Here is a 19,469-nt window from a genome sequence, read left to right on the forward strand (position 1 = left end):
AGGAAGTATTTACTTTGTTTGTTGTTTTATTGTTGTTGTTGTTTATAATCTAGGAGTACTGCTATTTATTCAGCCATTAATTAAGCTGATTGAATTGGGCATGGACTCCACATTACTTTTTTTTATTCAGAATGTTAATTTTATTTTATTATTTTATTATTAACTTCTCCCCTTTTTTTTGATTTACTGTGAAATACATTTACAAAGCTCTCATGCTTGAGCTTTGGTCATACAATCATCAAACATCCATCCCTTCACCAGTGCACATTTTCCACCACCAAAATCCCCAGTATTCTCCCCCCATACACACCCATTCCAACCCTTCCCCTGCCTGTGTGGCAGAAAATTTCACCCATACTCTCTCTCTACTTTGGTTACATTTGGTATTTCAACACCAGTCCCACCACACCACCACTCAAACCTGCCGAAAGGGCAATGCTAGACGATTCATTTTGTATTGCTTGTTGTGGATAGAACACAATGTCCAGGAAATCCTGTGTCATTCTCTTCCGGGAGTTTAGTTTATAGTCTCTGGGACTTGACCATTGATGAGATTACATGGTGCTAGGGGCAGTTTGTGGGTGTGACTGCCAAGCTTCTGGAAAACTGGGGACCTGAAGGGAGGAGACCCAATCCCTATCCAAAGGGGCTTGGAGATCTCAGTGATGGGTTCCCGCATATCTGGGTTTTCCTGCTGGTCCACAATTGGGTGACGTTCATCCCATCTTGGGTGAGGCTGTGGAGAGCAGCCTTGTGCATGATGGCAGTTAGGTTCTGGAGGTTTTCAGCTGCCGGGGTTCTTTTGGAGCAGGGAGGGAGACTCAAGGTCTCCAAGGTGCCCCGGTGAAGACAGGAAGTATTTACTTTGTATGAGGTCAGTGGGAATTGTTTTTAGAGTGTTCACTCCTGCCAGGTTAAGTACAAGGTGGATACAAATATACAAAACCAGAAAATTAATAACTTCCCAGACAAATGACAAGAAGATGGTCACTCACATTTTCTAAAGGAAGGCAGATGACCCAAGAATATTTTCCTTCCACAGCACAGGATCAGATATGCACATTTCCCTAACCCACCCTCTCCCCAAATTTCCCACCCAAGTATGCAGAAAGAGGAAAGAGGTTCTCTCCAGCCTTCTCTGCCTGCATCCTTGCCTTCCAAGACATTCACGAAGGTACTGGTTTGTGCATGAGGTGGCCTTGGTCCCTGACTCATCATTCCAGCTGATGAGTGGCTGCTTTGGTCCTGTCACCCGGTCCTCACTTACTAAAAATATTCACCAGACTAGAATCTCCTTTACTTCCCTTTAATGGAGCTAGAATTATTTCAGATAACACATTTGCTGTTGCTCTTTCACTCACAGGAGCAGAATGGGCTCTGGGATAGTGTTTTATCTTTAGCATACGATGACTACCAATAACATCTGTGTGGAAACTCTGATCCTTTTGCCAACATTCTGCATGCTGTCTTCCGATTTCCATTCAGAAGTTGACAACTGTGCCTTTGTTGGTTTTCCTTTGGACCTTCCTTCGGGATTTAGCCAACTTCAGGGAACACCTGAACTTGATGGCGGGTGCTGAGGTTGAGGAGAAACCCTTTGGAAGGGGCCCTTGGAAACAAGGGCCTCCCACCTGACAGGACCCAGAATGAGTGTGCCACCCACCCAGGAGTCAACTACCGGTCAGGAGACTGGATCTTCCAGGCTGTGAAATGTTCCCTTTTATAAGCCTGCATTTCATTTGATTTCATTTAAGGAAGGACATTTTGAAAAGAGTTCTTTGTGTTCCATTACAGTAATTTTCGGCGCGTTCTTCATCTCTTATTAAGTCATTCTGTGCTTCCCTCAGAGCACAGTGTGACTGAAGCATTAATTAGCCTTCTGAGATCCTCAGACATGTTCTCTCAGCAAAGAGCTGACATTTGGGCTCTGTCAGTCACTTGGAGTTATACTGAATACAAAATTCATATCCCACGTGCCATCAAGAAGTGTCTGCACACTGAAGGAGGGGTGTGGGGATGCGGGGTAGGGGGCAGAAGGGAGTCGGTTTAACTTATTTTATTATCAGACAACACGAGTAAATGACTTTGGAATTAATGAAGCATGTAATCATAATTACATGGCTGGTTCAGCCTCCTCCCTCCCTACTTGTGCCTGAAATCACTAATGGCATAACACATGTACGGTTCTTAGCTCACTTTTCTAGAGCTTAACCACCATTGGCAGTAACACGCTGCTCCTCTAGCAGGAAATAAATTGGGTCTTGACCAGTGAGGGTGAAGTGGAGAAAAATAGCTTGTGTCTTCTGTGCCTGCCTACTTTTCCCTTGCATGAGGGTTTGAGGGTTAGAGATGACATGGGGGGGCACATGAATGTCACTGGAGCATGGCCATCTCGTCATAGTCCCTCCCTGGCATGCAGAAGCATTGGTAAGCTGCAAATAAGAATAAGGGAAACTAGAGTTCATTAAAGCTACTGTTTATTAGTCAGCTACCATGCACAGCCACTAGGACTGGCTTATTTGAGAGATGGAGTGGAATATTTCCAGAATATATGTTCAATAAATATTCAAATAAATGAATAATTTATGATTTTTAGATGTGTGAGTGTATACATATATATCCCTGTTTTACAGCGCTGTTAAGGAAATTGAAACCTCACATTCACTAAACTTATTTTAAATGTAGATAATGAAGATGGACTTTGTCACATATTTTATCTCATTTTACTTAGTAGTATTAACATTTTTTTACTGTCCCATAACTTGCACTTCCCTCTTATCATAGTTAAAAAAGATAATCTTGTCATTTCTCTGAAAAATCCACATTTGAACATGAACTCCCAGGTCCATATTCTTGTGGAATCCTGGTGTATTTTGATATTTGGTAGGGATGTCAGTTTCTTTTCACCACCTGTAAAAGGGTTATTGTACATTAATTCTGTCCTGGGCTGGAGCGATAGCACAGTGGGAAGGGTGTTTGCCTTGCATGGCCGACCTAGGTTCAGTTCCTTTGCCCCTCTCGGAGAGCCCGGCAAGCTACCGAGAATATCCAGCCCGCATGGCAGAGACTGGCAAGCTACCCATGGCGTATTCAATATGCCAAAAACAGTAACAACAAGTCTCAAGATGGAGACATTACTGGTGCCCGCTTGAGCAAATCAATGAGCAACAGGATGAGAATGACAGTGACAGTGAATTCTGTCCTAGTGATCAAGATAATCTCTAGATACCACCCAGAGTCCTGCTCTGCAGGACAGGAGGCCAGGTTATGCATGATAGGCAGTGAGATGCCTGTGACCCACCCTGTCTTCACTTTGAAGACAGGTTGCTGCCCTCTGGACATGTCTATTTACTCCCTGACTGGCCATTACACTCTGAGTTCTGAGTATCTTGTTCTGCATGGCAAAAGAAAGTAGGATTAGAATAAAAATCCACCCCAACTATTTAGAGGAAAGTAGTTACCTCCACTCATCTAACAAAGATATATGAAGCTCTTACAAAATTTATAAACAATAAAAACAACCCCATTCAAAAAAATGGGAATAAAAGATAGATATGTCTTTAAAGAAGATATAGAGATGACCAATAACTATATGAAAAAATGTTCTTCACTTATTATCAGAGAAATGAAAATCAAAACAATGAGATATCACCTCACACAGCAATGAGACATTACTGCACATTTAAAAAAGAAGAAGAACAAAATAAACCAGTTCCTGTGTGGATTCGGGAGGGAATGACCTTCATCCTGTGTTGGAAGGAATGTCTACTGGTTCTACCATTTTAAAAAACAGTATGAAAACCACTTCTGGCCAGGGCCGGGTTTTCGGCCCGGGTGCCCATGTCTCTGCAGAGCCGGTGGATGTGCAACGAGCGGGAACCAGAGAGAGCTTTAGAAATTGGGGTTCCAGCAAATGCTTGCACCCGTGTATGGAGACTGTGAACTAAGCTTTTGCCCCACGCCGGCTAATGGAGGAAATAACCTTCCTTCTTGATCTCTCTCCCCTCCAGGAGACGGCGTGGTGTCCGACATTTTGTGGGTCCGTTGAGAAGGTATGAACTTTTGGCGCGAGGAAAAAAAAAAAATGTGTGCTTTGAACTTGAAACAGCCGCGGGATATAGGGCCAGCCCCCGCCAGGGCCGGGGCTCCGCTCCGGCCGGCTGGGATTTCGGCCCGGGTGCCCATGTCTCTGCAGAGCCGGTGGATGTGCAACAAGCGGGAACCAGAGACAGCTTTAGGAATTGGGGTTCCAGCATCTGGCAGAATTTTCCCTGGACTTTATACAGAAATCCAAAACCAAGACTTAACATTTATAATTGCCAGCAATGTGAAACGGTTCCTTTTGAACAGGTCTGACTTGGGGGGGAAACTCCAAATAATAACAGTAAGTTTTTGTTGAAATATTGAATGTTTTTAATGTAGCAGCCAGCTCTCTGGACTAAGCAAAAGCCCCATGCTGGCCGACGCGGTGTGGCGTACACCATACTATGAGGCGCTGGAAGGAGGATGAGGGGGAAAAAGGAAAAAAAAAAAGGGAAAAGGAAAAAGGGGAAAAAAAAGAGAGAGAGAGAGAGAGAGAGAGAGAGTTGTGTACTTGTAGCAGTGGGGCTACATATCTCTTCATTTCCAGCAATGAAAAACTAATTATCAAATGTAGTAGGTCTGTCTCTCTTGCTTGGAAACTCTAACAACTATAGTGAGTTTTGTGTTGAATTATGGAATGTAATCAAGGTAAAGAAAAAATGAAGTGAAATTCATTAGTTATACAGTAGGGGGTAGGGGGTGGGGGCGGGGGGTATACTGGGGTTTCTGGTGGTGGAATATGGGCACTGGTGAAGGGATGGGTGTTTGAATATTGTATAACTGACATATAAACCTGCGAACTTTGTAACTTTCCACATGGTGATTTAATAAAAAGTTAAAAAAAAAAAAAAAAAGAAAACCACTTCTCAAAAAACTAAGATTTAAGTAGTTTTACAAAACTAGTCATTCCATTTCTTGGTTACTACCCCACGATCAAAACCAACTATTTTGAAAAGACATTTGTGCTCTACATTCATTGCAGTACAGATTACAATTATCAGGATCTGGAACAACCCACATACCCAAGAACAAGTGATTCAATAAAGAAACTTTGGACTGGAGCAATAGCACATCAGTAGGGTGTTTGCCTTGTGGTCGACCTGGGTTTGATTCCTCCACCCCTCACGGAGAGTCCAGCAAGCTTCCAAGAGTATCTTGCCCGCACAGCAGAGCCTGGCAAGCTCCCCATGGTGCATTGGATATGCCGAAAACAGTAACAACAAGTCTCACAATGGAGACATTACTGGTGCCCGCTTGAGCAAATCGATGAGCAATGGGATGACAGTGACAGTGACAGTTATTAGACACAATGGAATACTATCCTGCTCTAAAAACATAAGAAGTTACAAAAACTACAACTGCATAAATGGATCTGGAGAGTATCATGTTGAATGAAGTTATTCAGGAGAGGGACAGGCATAGAATGATCTACCTTGTCTGTGGGATATAAAGTAACAGTAGCACTGTAGTGCTGTCCTTGTTCATGGATTTGCTCGAGCGGGCACCAGTAACGTCTCCATTGTGAGACTTGTTACTGTTTTTGGCATATCGAATACACCATAGGTAGCTTGCCAGGCTCTGCCGTGCAGGCGGGATACTCTTGGTAGCTTGCCGGGCTCTCCGAGAGGGACAGAGGTATCAAACCCGGGTTGGAACAACAAATGCACAACAAATCAATGCACAGAACCAGAGCATTGGTCTATGGAAATGAATTTATCTGGGAGTGTGGGGGGTGGGAGAACTTCCTAGAACATTAATGGAGGAAAGTTGGCACTCTGGTGGGAGGTGTGGTATTAGAATGATGCATGCGTGAAACATTATCATCAACAGTATTAAAAGTTACAGTGCCTCTGTGAAAATTAAGGGGGAAGCAGACCAAAATGTTGCCTTGAAATTAGTTCCAACTTTTCAGAAAATTTTGAAGACTACTTTCAAATTCTTACATGAGGTAAGAATAATTCAAGTCTGAGAGTTTAAGGGGTTCTAATTATCACAGCTGGTACTCCCCAGAGTGCTCCTCAGCAATCTGTGCCATTTAGGGTCTTTACCCATTTTTATAATAAAATATTTTTTGCTTTGTATCTTATCTACTAGTAATTAAACTCCACAGGAATAGTATTATTTTTATTTTTATATTATTTTGACTGCAGTAACCCTCATTATAACATCATTTTTCGGTGTGCATTATAGAAAATCAGCATGTGTAGACTCTATATGGAATTCACCGAGAAATTCTATCCTGTACTATAAATTTGAAGGACAGACATTAGAAGAGACTCCTAATGGCTATAAGAGATGTAAATCAATCCACTGATTTAGACTATACAAAGACTCAAGCAATTGTCATGACATGAATGAATTTGCTTCAAGCATTGCTAGACCCAGAAGCTCAGATCAGAACAACATTGACTTGTGCCTCTTTCACAGATCAGCCGGAAGCCTCTCTCCATCTATGGTAAAAAGGGCCATCTTTTATCCAAAACTTAAATTCTCCCAAAGTATTAAGCAAGGACACCAGACCTTTCTTTGGTTCCAATTAATATGTCAAGGAAGAACCTCATTAACTTACTGAGGGCATATTTGCATCCCTGAGGCAGAAATATTTGACTGAGGATGGTGATGTTCTAAATAGCTCTACTAGACACAACAAATAGCAGTGGAGCAAATGTGTCATTCTGGAGGAGAGGTGTTCTTTCTCTAGAATGACGAGGATGGGCTGGAGACAGGCACAAACAATCTCCTGGGACCAGAGAGAAATAGTATGGCACGCAGGGTGCTTGCCTTGCATGGGACCAATTCGGGTCCAATTCCTGGTTCCCCATATAGTCACTCAAGCCTTGCCAGGAGTGATCCCCTGAACCCAGAGCCACATTGCAGGAAGGAGGGGGCAGTTTGAGGCCACATCCAGTGATGCTCAGAGCTTACTCCCAAACAAAACCACCACCAGCAACAAAAATAATCTTCATTTCAGAGCAGAGCTAGGCCTGCTTATCATCCTGGCTCACTCTCTACCTCTTTGCTCTTGCATGCAAACAGCAACTGGCCATCAGAATATGTACTTTACACAGGAGCAAATACCAATAATGAATGCACACGAAGAAAGTGTCACACTATAGTGAAAAGTAAATTGGCTCTAAAGTGGGAGAAAACAAGTTTCAAGTTTTGACTTTGATATGCCCTTTCTGAGATGTCCTAAAATACTTAGCAGGCTTCTATTTCCTCTCTTTGAACTTGGATAATAAAAATATAGGGGTTATTTAAAAAGAATAAATGAAAAAATTATATATATATAATGCGCATATAACATTGTCCAGTTATTTCTGTTTAAAAAGAAAAGGTTAGGTGCATACTCTCCACTAGAATATCATTCCATTAACAGTAGAAATCTCATTTTAATTAAATATTAGAAATATCATTTTTGAAAATTAAATATGTTGCCATTAAAATCTAATTGACTACTCGTATAGTTAAATGACTCCAGTTCAATTATATAAAATAAATTTTAATTCACCATCTCTTTTTTATAAAATAACTATTTTTTTAATTCCATATTTGACCTATATTCTCATACAGAGATTTGCCACCTTAATGTTAGAAGTGGCTTAGTATGAGAACATAGAAGAGGAAGGAAGGGTATTATTCTATTTCTGTTTACTTTGGACTTAAGAAGGCCTAAAGGTAATGTTGTTGTAGCATTATCATTTGTATATATACTATCAAAAGAGAATAAATATTAAATCTGTTGCTTCCTTTCCCTTTTATCTCTCTCCATATTTCTCCAGAGGCCTCCACCTCTGATCTTGTGGCTGTTACAACAGCCCTTTTCAAATAATAAGGGCCAGTATATTGATCTAAGGAAGTTGCCTGTCGACATTATTTTTGTTGTTATTTGACGAGATCCAATAGGCTAATACACAAATACAACGCTTCAACAGTTGCCTTGATATTAAATTTCATTGTACATAACATTTGCGTTCCTGCACTGACAAGACTGAAATTCTTCAATGTCGTTCAGCTTGTGAACTGCTGAAAAATATAATTCTTGCATTGGTGCTCTGGTGTGTTCCCCAGACAACCAAAGTAACTCTGGAGGGTTTGAAATAAACAAAGATGATTGCACAAATGTGGCAGGACTACATCAAATCCTCACTCTATGCAGCTTAGGAAAGAATCAAGGATTTAAGGGAAGCCAGGTTGCTTTGCATAAGGCACACCTGCACACTTCCTGGAAGCAGCAAATTCTTCCCAATGGTGTCTTTACACAGGGGGTCATTGACCCCTTTCAACTCTGGCTCCTTGGCCATGATCACCAAGAGAAGGAAGACCCAGAATAGTATTTTGAGAAGCAATCAATCCTATCTTTTTTTGTTTGTTTGTTTTTGGGTCACACCCAGCAATGCACAGGGGTTACTCCTGGCTCTACACTCAGGAATTACTCCTGGAGGTGCTGGGGGACCATATGGGATGCTGGGAATCAAACCCGGGTCAGCTTCGTGCAAGGCAAACGCCTTACCAGCCCCACAATCAATCCTATCTTGAGTCACCTTCTTGTCCCAAATTTTGCTAGCTTTGTCAGTTTTGACACTTGAACAATGTTTCCACTAAGTAACCTGGATGTCTGGGGAAGCAGGTGGAAGTTGGCCTCAAATGATGCCCTACTCTTTAAGCTTTGCATTTTTACTTTTAAAAAGTACCTTAGGGGGCCAGAGCGATAGTATAGAGGGTAGGGTGTTTGCCTTGTGTGCGGCCGACCAGGGTGTAATTCCCAACATCCCATATGGTCCCCCAAGCACCGCCAGGAGTAATTCCTAAGTGCAAAGCCAGGAGTAACTCCTGTGCATCACCGGGTGTGACCCAAAAAGCCAAAAAAAAAAAAAGTATCTTGGGGGCTAGAACAATAATACAGTTGGGAAGTCATTTGCTTTGCAAGCAACAGACCTAAATTCTATCTTTGGCACTCCATAGGGTCCCCTAAGTCTTATCAGAAGTAAACCCTGAGCACAGAGTCAGGAGTTAAACCCTGAGCCCCGCCGGGCATAGCCCCCAAACCAAATAACTAAATAAGTAAAGTCAAAGTATCTTTCACATGCACTTTTAATACACCTCTTTCGTTTCTCAGCTGGCCCCCATAATGCTGGATTTTTTTTTTTTAAAAAAGCAATTCACAAAAACAATTTAAAAATGTGTTTTCCTCCATGGAAAATGCAACATAAAGGTATTGACTTGAGTTTATTCCCATTGAACTGACTCTTCCACCACATCACTAAGTGAGAAAAGTGTGTTGCGGCTAGGTTTCCGAAGGCCATCATTTTAATAGCGGCTTCACAGCCCTGTTCCCCAAGCACCGAAAGAACTAGAACTGTGACTCATTTCTTCACGGAGATCCCCCCCAGGGCCCACCCCAGTACCTGGCACTGAGCAAATACTTGATAAATGTTTGCCGAGTGAATGAAAGAATTAAGTAATTAATATGCCATGTTTATCCGTTAGCTTCCCATTTCCTGGGCACACAAGCCCCGGAGGACGTGTACTTGCCTTTGAAAAGCACAGCTCAATAGGATGCAAATTGAAGCCCTGCTCTGGAATTCACAGAGACAAATGAACGGAACAAGGTTCTCTGCACTTCTGTGGTTTTATTAGCTGAATGAAGGGTGCAGCTCATTTCATGGATCAGGTGATCGAGGCTTCTGGGTCCACAGACTCCGTCGTTGTCGGCGATTACCCAGTTAATATGATTAATGGAGACGGTAAAAATGAGCGCGCGCATGGTCACAGGGGTCTCATGTTTCAGACACTCTGTAACCACATCAAATCGGTGGGAGAAATTTTCTTTGGAAGGAAATGATGCTCCAGAGGATGCCGTGTTCCTCTCCGTCGCCTTCAGACGTCCACTGCCCTCTCAGAGCCTCCACCTTCTGTTCCTGGGGGGAAGGGGTGATCAATACTGTGGCAGATCTCGTTTCTGATCGTAGGGCAGACATGTTGTCAGTCTGAATTACTTCTAATTTCCTGAGCTTGGTAAACAAGATCCCGTCCCTCGGAGCCAATGGCATAGTCCAAGCTGAGCAAGGAGACGCGTGGCCTCTGGTCAGAGCGGGAGCAAAAGAACTGCTGATTCAAAATATTCTTTCATCTCAGACAGGCCTGTTTTTCACATTCAGTGTTGCCATGAAGAATTTAGCACAGAAAAATATTTTCATTAAAAAAAAGAACAGGGGCTGGAGTGATAGCACAGTGGGTAGGGCGTTTGCCTTGCACGCGGCCGACCCGGGTTCGATTCCCAGCATCCCATATGGTCCCCCAGCACCGCCAGGAGTAATTCCTGAGTGCAGAGCCAGGAATAACCCCTGTGCCTCGCTGGGTGTGACCCGAAAAGCAAAAAAAAAAGAAGAAGAACAACTAAGGTATGCTTGGCTCCATTGGCCGGTGTGTCTCCTGAGGGCTAAGAGACTGGAAGTACTGACCTCTGAGGGTGTCCACCTGCACAAGCAGGTCACTGGGGGGCTTGAAGCAGACTGGAGCCTCTTGCTCTCAACTCAGGTGAACCTGTGACAGGTAAGCCATTGGTAGAATGGCTTGTGTGTATGACTCGGAGGCCTGAATTCTTCCATACCTTCAAGATTGCTCCCCTTGGCTCTGAGTAGCACGTCAAAGAGAGGATGATGGAGAAGACTGAGTCCCATGAACACCATCTAACAGGAAACTGTCAGACCTGCACAAAGAGAAGAGGCACCTTCTGGCAATGGTGGGTAGGTGGGAAAGGCACTAAATAACACAAGAGAGCAGGCCGAGTCATTTGAATAGAACTAAATGAATTATCTTATACGTTCTAGTTGCATTTTAATCTTTCCTAGTACCACAGCTCGCTTGTACTAGAATGGCTTGTTATTGTAAAAACATGATTAGATGACTTTAATTAGAAGTTCCCGTTCTAAATGCTCCCATTAACACCACCAGCCTGTCAACTTGGGTAACATTTCATGAATGAGTTGAGATTCATTTTAATTTCAGATCTCTCTACACAATGGAGAAATTTCCCACAAGAGGCAATGCATAATTCTTTAATTACCACGTTCCTATTTAAAACCAATCTTTGGGGGTAATGTCTGTAGACCAGGAGTCCTAATTTATGTAAACAACAATCATAAATTCGTATCATCCCCACCGGTAGGAAAGGCAAAAGCTTTCCCCCTAAGAACGTGGACTGGGATAGAGCTGGAGTGTCAGCTCAGCTCCTCTGTTCCATCAAGGAGTGGTATGCCATGGAGGGAAATTTGAACAGAACTGGTCTTGATAGCATGGAATTCTGAATAGTGAGCTCTGGTCAGATCAACGAGTCAAAGGTGGAAACAAACAGGTACTCCCCGACAAGACACTGTTGAAACACCCAAGGGGCTCGTTTTAAATCAAGGACCAATTTTAATTGCATCTCATACTTGTCAAATAAGAAGGTTTGGTGAGATTGGGGCAGGAATAATGATCTAGGAAATGAAATATTTATGGGCAAAGAGATCTTTCGAGGAAATTAGTGATCCATCGAACAGGTGGTATTGGCAAGACCTTCTTGAAAAAAAATGATAAGGGAGAATCACATAAAATAATTATATTTGAAAAAAGTTTGTGTGAGTGTGTTGGAAAGACCTAGGTAGTTGCCAAGTCAATGAGAATAAAGGTGAAGTGTGGTGGTATAAAAAACTATGCACGCCAAAGGGTATGTGCACTCGCCGGCTCTCTGGGCGGCTCTGTCTCACCACTCACGTTCGGTGCTCTGGAACCACTGTGAATGGCCTGTATCGGGATGGCTGCTGGCCAAGGACAGAACAAGGACCAAGCTGGTTGCTGATTAGTTACCGTTTATTCAATCTTTCTCATCTCCCATACTCCTAGCTCCATCCTCTCTCTGGATCTACCACAGCCTAGAGTCTCTAGTCACTCTCCTCCCTTTTCTTTCTCTCCCCCTTGCCCCTAGGCTAGACACAGCCAGGTAGCAAAATCATCATAAGAAAGCCCTTCCTGAGGGCCATCAGGTTCAAAGGCAATACTACCTAAGGGCATTCCAAAGCCCTTCCCCACTGTCAGCAGGCAAAATACCTCTTAAGGTTTTTCTCCTTTCATAGTTCAAGAACTTATTTACATCTTAATACTAGTTATTTTTGTATGGACATAGCAAGAGAAACATTGAGACTTGCAAGGCAGCTCTCCTGGCAACATCTCGCCACAGACTCAGACTACAGCACTCAGGCCAGATTAATCATTCGTAACCCTACCAGGGTCCAAATCTAGGTATCACTGTTTGGATCATGACAGCATTTGTCCATGACCAAGCTCTTAACTTATAGTTAAGCATTAGGCACTTTGGCCAGGCCCATCTCGATGCCAGGGTAGCACACAACTCACTGCTTGCCCTGGGTCCGTCCCGTCCCTCATTGGGGCCCTGTTTTTGGGGGTGCTAGGAAGTAAGAGCAGCTGAGGCTTAGGTCCAGAGAACAGATGCCCAGGAGGAAAATATCATGTAGAGTCAAATGACTCCCAGGTTACAAAAGCATAGCATTTGCTAAGTCTTCCTGTGTCCATACAAAAAGGACATGGCTCTGAATAAACTATGCAAAGGACTCAAGGAGAAGAGAAAAACAATATTTACAAGTCAACAGAACACTAAGAAAGAAGCTACAAATAAACACAGAGGAATGGGAGCACTGTGACGGGAGTAACCCAATAAACTTAAACTACCTGAGGCTATGTTATCCTACAGGTGGCATCCAGGCACTGCCTAATGCTCTTGGCACAGAGTGGTTGGAGCCACGGGGAAGCTGGAGAGGTGAGGTCACCTCGAATACAGACACTGGCCACTCCTTGGATCTAGGGGCAAGGAAGATACAGAATATCCACAGGACTTAGAGCTGGGGTAACCAGATTCTTCAGGATGAAGACAAGGGGTGACTCTGTTCACCCAAGCAAAGGTGGGAAGGGTTCCACAGAGGCTGCAGCTCTGTTGACACTGGCAAAATGTTGAGACATCACTTACCAGAGTTATGATAGAGAACTTACCCGAGTTAGAGTGATTTTTTAAGAAAATGTGGAACCGATTCAAGGGAATCATTGCACTTTGTAAATTTTTATTTTAAGCACCATGGTTTACTATATTGTTAATAGTAGGATTTCTTGCATTAATCATTCCAGGTAGAATTTCTTGCGTAAATTATTCCAGCAGCACATCCTCTACCAGTGTCTGCACACCCCCCCATTACATTCCCCTTTCCATGCCCTCCATGATAAACTTCCTACTGATGACTAGTTCTCAGTTTCTGTTGCCTTTGGGTATTTGTTATTCCCCTACATATCATAGCCTGCATATGAGAGAGATCACCTTATCTGTCCCTCCTGATGACCTTCACTCAGCATGATACTGTCTAAATACACCCAGAGAGCAGCACATTGCAGGGTTTCATCTTTTCTTACACCAAGTACAATCCCATTGTGTATACGTACCATCGTTTCTTTGTTCAGTCATCTCATCTCGGACACTTGGATTTGTTTGGAAGATTTGGCTGTTGCGAATAGTGCTGCAAAGACATAGGATTGAAAATGTCTTTTCTGAATGGAGTTTTGGGGCTTTGGGGGTAGATTCCCAGAAGTAAAATTTCTAAGTGATGTGGGAGCTCACTTCTGAGGGTTGTTTTTTTTTTTCCAGGGGAATATGAGGAAAATAGGGACCCAATTCACTGCTGCTGGGAATTTTTTGGATCCTTGGATTTTAAAAAATAGCAAAAGACACACCTTTGGCACATATATCCAGGAGAACTCTCAGCAACACTCACTCAATCATAAAAACGCTCCAATTTCTGAAGAAAATAGGACCAGGTCACCTTGTCCAAGTGACAGAAAGTCTGAAGCAATTGGAATGCTTCCTGTAAAAATGAGTAAGAAGTATTTTTCCTGAGTAGCAGCAGCCCCCTAAGTTTTGCCACCTTCCAAATTCTCTATTTGCCCTTCTCTGTCTCAAGGAGGGGGTGTTCTCTTTTGGAGCTGACGTTCGGGCAAACCCTTAACCTTCCTTACTGCCAGCCCTCCGCTCCGGGCAAGCATTTACGGAAGCACAACCCATTGGACTTGTTCTACCTGCAGTCAGAAGGAAAGGCAGGCTGGCCTGGAGAAGTCTGCTGTGAATTATAAGTCACTGCTCACAGGAAACCTCTTGGAACTTTATCTTTCTGTGAAACGGATGTCCACAGCTTTCTCAACTCTTGCCTCTCCGGGCTGCACTGAGGTCAAGTGGCAGAGAAAAGCTAAACATAAACAAGCAGCAGCAAAAGACTAATGGTCACTATGCCCTTCTCCTCCTGGTGACCTCCTCATGCTTCATTCTTCCCCCAAAACGTGTCCTGAAGTTGAACTTGAGAGATGCTAAAGTTCATGATCATTATTCTCTAGCAAAAAAAAAAAAAAACAACCTTTTTCTTTCAGATGTCTGCCCTTAGATGTCTTATTTGAATGTCCACAGGCACCCCACTGAAGGAGTGAGAAAGAGAAGGTTTCCAAAAGCCCCATGGGATGATTGTGCATGTGTGATCAAAGGGGTTCAAAGGAAAATCAGGCCCCTAGGAAGGGAAGAGGGGAAATGATAGAGACCAAAGTCAGGTTTTCTCAACCAAGGGCAGGGCAGAGAGAGGCTTGTGGAATCAGGGACAGGAGAAAGGAAAGAGCAAGGACAAAGGTCATCTTGTGAAGGCAATTGAAACACTAATACCTGGGAGAGAGGCTGTTAGGTGATCATTTGGGGGGTTTGGAATCTATCTGAAACTGGAAAACAATTGAAATGTCTCATCGTGCTCACTGGGGAATGCGTTTTAAGAATTGGGGACGTTAGGAGGAGCCCAACGAGAGGTAAAAAAGCTTCCACGGTGTTTTTTAGGAAACTTGAAGAAAATATTCTACTGAATGGAGACTCAGGTCCAAATTCTACCTCCCTGACTCCAACTCAAAAAAGGGAGAGGATCATGACAGACTTTGACATAAACATCACATGACTTAGAGAAGCAAGGACCGGAACCCAAGTCAGTTGATGTTCTGTGAAGAACCTTTGAAATCACAAATAGAGAGAGCAGGAGCATCGCAGCCATGCCAAGGCCAGGATCTCCCACATGACCTCCCCTTACCCACACCTTTGCCATGTGACATAGCAGTGCCCCTTCCCTCCCTACGCCTTTCATAGGTAGAATAAATCACTGTTTCCTGACTTGAAGTCCAGCTACTTGAAGTTCATGCTTGGTCAGTAAAACAAGACAATGGCGCTGATATGTGCATTCCTGGGCAGAGCTTAAGACAATCATTTGAGGGGTGATAGCACAGCACGTAGGGTGTTTGCTTTGCACGCGACCAACCCAAGTTCAATTTCCAGCATCCCATATGGTCCCCTGAGCACGGCCAGGGGTAATTCCTGAGTACAGAGCCAGGAGTGACCCCTGTGCATCACCGTGTATGACACAAAAAACAAAAACAAAAAAAAGACAATTGTTTGATTCCTCTAACTTCTTACACCTCTGTTTTCACCAGGGTCAGAATGAACCTAGAACACCTACATGTTTTGGATTTGGAACAAAGTCAGTCTGCCTTGCTGGCTCCAACCCAGATTAGCGAAACCATAAATCAAAAACAAAATGAATGTTTAGGGTTGCATGGCTGCTGAGATGTTGTGGTTACTTCTTACACAGCCAGAGGTGACGAGCACAACATACAACGCACTTATCTGTACGGTAGCAGGAAACAGAACTGAAGACCTCACTGCAAAATAAATAACCAAAGATTTATGAGTCTCCGCAGATAAATTTATCAAAGCAGAGAAATCAGAGCCAGCCAGAAAGAAGGGAGTTCAGAACAGATTTCTTTCTCATTGCTCTGGATGCACTGAGACTTGACCTGATAATGCAAATTAGTGTCAATCTTCAGAAGTTTCTTTCGACTCATTTATTTGACACTTCTTCAACAAATATATTTTAATCTGCCTACGAGGTATCAAGCTGCGGTGAGGACATAGGAAAAAATGCAGAGCTTCAACAAGACATGTGGCTGGCCTTCAAGAAAGTATGCATTATATTTAGTTTCTTCACCAGTCACCACAAATAGATGACAATGGGGTAAATTTTATATGGTTAGGGATGGCAAATCATATCACGCATGAATTGTCGAGAGAAACAAACCTACTTTTGTGAAGACAATAGGGCTCTCAACTAAACACAAATCAGGTTACAATACTCATGTTTTCTTCCTTATCAAAAAGTACTTAAATATATATTGCAGTTAACCAAGAGTAAGATATTCATAGAAAATTTGAGATAAACACCACGACCACTTAAGCATAGGAAGTTAACAAATTTAATCACTAAATACATGCAGAGAAAAACTACTTCTTATTTGTTTCTAGAATTATTTAAGAAATGAGACATCAGCAAACATATGACCAGGGGCCAAAGCGATAGTATAGTGGGTAGGGCATTTGCCTTGCACTCGGCCAACCTGGGTTCAATCCCTGGCATTCCATATGGTCCCCCGAGCACCACCAGGAGTAATTCCTGAGTGTAGAGCCAGGAGTAACCCCTGAGCATCGCTAGGTGTGACCCAAAAAAGCAAAAGCAAAAGAATAAAAACCCAAAAAACAAACCAAAAAAAATCCCACATAACCAGAGTAGGTTTTTTTCATTATAAAGTGGAATATTAATAGCTCTATGCCAGTACTTGACAAACTATGGCCAATGGAACACATTCTGCCTAGACCCTATTTTGAGAATAAAGTTTTATTGGAACACAATCATATCTATATTTATCTATGTTTTTTGCATTATTAATACTGAATCAATAGTTATGCAAAGACCTTTTGACCTGCAAAGCCAAAAATATCTGACCTCTCTCATACAGAAAAATGTTGCTAACACTCGCTTTAAATTAATGAAATGGAAGCTTTAGTGAATAAGATGAAATTGTAATTTCAAAAAATATAGATTTCCCAAATTTATGCAGGAAAAATATATATTAAAAATTAAAAGCAAAACAATGCATAGTAAAGCAGTTGTTAAATAAACACAATTCTAGAGAGTTTTGTGACGAATTTACTCAAATTCTAATGCTGTGTAATCAACTGTACAGTGAAAAAGGAATAAAATAGTTCTAGTTAAATTTATGAAGCATGACTGATTTAAAAATGTCTCAAAGCATTATATGAGAGACTACAAGATTTTAATCTTATGTTACTAATGACACAAAATAAAATATTAACCAATTCAATCCATTACCATTTAAGCAAAGTTCCACACCGTGAAGTAAGGTGATCTCAAGACTTCTTAAGAAGACTCAATGCTATTAATCTTATTATTTGACTGATGTATGAAACTAAGGGGGAAAAATTAGATGTAGGGAAACTGCCCCTAGAGTAGAGAGCTCATAGTTGCCATCCACAGGTGAGAAATTGTGAGGCATTTATGCCAGAAAGTTCTAGAAAGAACTGGAATGAAAGAAGGGATCCCCACTAACTACAGAAATGAGAGCTATCACACAGCTACAGGTTGTCCTTTGGAAAGGAAGAGAGCGGGGAAGAATACATCATTATATCTACAGATGAATATAAGACACTGGGTGCAAATAAATCCATTATCATTTTAAGATAGGAATAAAGAGACTTCCTTAATAAGGCAGGCCACATGAGAAGCGATGCTAGAACTAACAGGAGGAGGCATGTTACTGAAAAGCAAACCAGGATCACTGCTGTGGAGTATTGTTCTTCCAAACACTCTAAGTGGATTTTCCCAAAGGCGTTGTCAGACTAGCCTAAGGGAAAATAAAGCCTGAAATAATCATAAAGAAGAGCTTTCCTAGGAGTTTATGATTAGAGAAGAGGGATAGAAACAAGAATAGCTTGCTGAGATGGATATCGTGGAAACCCCAAAGCCAGTCATCCCAGGGAATGTCAGATGAACTGTCCTAGGAAACTGGGGTGCTTCTCAAGAAACTATTCTCTTGAATAAACTAAACCACACTGGAATTCAATGTGAGAGGAGAGAAATGACTACTGATAAATAGGAGGACTTAGATTTCCATTGGTGCAACTATTGGCTTATGTGAAACTTATCTATCTGCTAGGCTTTCGAAAACTTTAGTGAAAGCACTGAAGTGTAAGGCCAATGAGATATTACAGAGGGCAAGTTTCATGAAGGGAGGGGCCACGCCTATGTATTTTTTATGTTGCTGAAACTTCTAGAGCCTGGCGCACTGGTGATGTCCGGAAAACCTTCACAGAGGTAAATAGCTTATGGAATACGGTTCAACTCTGAGATCATTTCTGTTTCCCAGAAAGGAGATGCTATCATCTCAAGAGTTCCCTTCAATAAATTGGTACCACACACACACACACACACACACACACACACACACACACACACACACACACCCATCTTGTGCCTCTCCCTTGTATTCACCTGTCTTTTTCCACCAACAAATGGTGACACCATTGAAGGCAAGTCTTAGCTTGGTGATTTGTAACTAATAGATGTCTTTAGAATGAGTGAAAGATTGGTCTTCACTTTGTCATATCATTCATTTCTGTCAATTTCAGAATCTCACACAATGCTTATTCCATCATACATCGTGGAAATTAGTTATTTTATGGTGAGTGGTCCAAACCCTCCAGTCTTTAGAAGTCATGACTGGGCTGAGTGACCAGAGGCTGAACTCTAGGACTCTCTTCCTGAGTTTGTTTGATTCCTAACAAAGCCAGATGAGGAAACGTTTGGGAATCCTACACACTGAAAGCATGTTTTATCTCAGAATTCAAATAGAACGTGTGTGAGTAGTGACATGCATCCAACTCGTTTCTAACATGTGGAGTGGTGAAATCTATCCTAGGTGAGCTTCTGCCCCACGTTTAGCTGCAGCTTGAGGCAGCTTCAGAACATGCTGTTTTGTGACTCATCCCCCAGGGCAGTCATGGGAGAACCCAGCCCAGATCAGTGACCTGCCTGGTCATGATACTCTGCTCCCAATAGTCTCTCCCCAACACTGTGATTATGATAATGCCATCAGTATCTCATTAAACTAAGTCCACAGGAGCAGACCGGCCTCTGCCCTTGGGCATGGCTCCCTAAAGGCTCAGAGTACAGCCAAAGGTCCTTCTGGTCTCACTCCAGGGGAACCAGCTTCCTTGCTACTGCCTACAAGTTAGTTTGGGGGCTGGGAGAATAATCCCAGGAGGGTGGTGGAGAGTAAACTCTTTTGGAAAGGGTGCATGTGCTGTGCAGCCAAAGAGAGGGGTCTGTGCCCCATTTCCAAGGGTGCACAAGTGCAGAGCCAGCCAAGGAAGAAGAGTTAGTCGCTGGGGACCAGCACTGGGTGAATGGGTC

This window comes from Sorex araneus, chromosome 5, assembly GCF_027595985.1.
Source record: "Sorex araneus isolate mSorAra2 chromosome 5, mSorAra2.pri, whole genome shotgun sequence".
Lineage (NCBI taxonomy): Eukaryota > Metazoa > Chordata > Mammalia > Eulipotyphla > Soricidae > Sorex > Sorex araneus.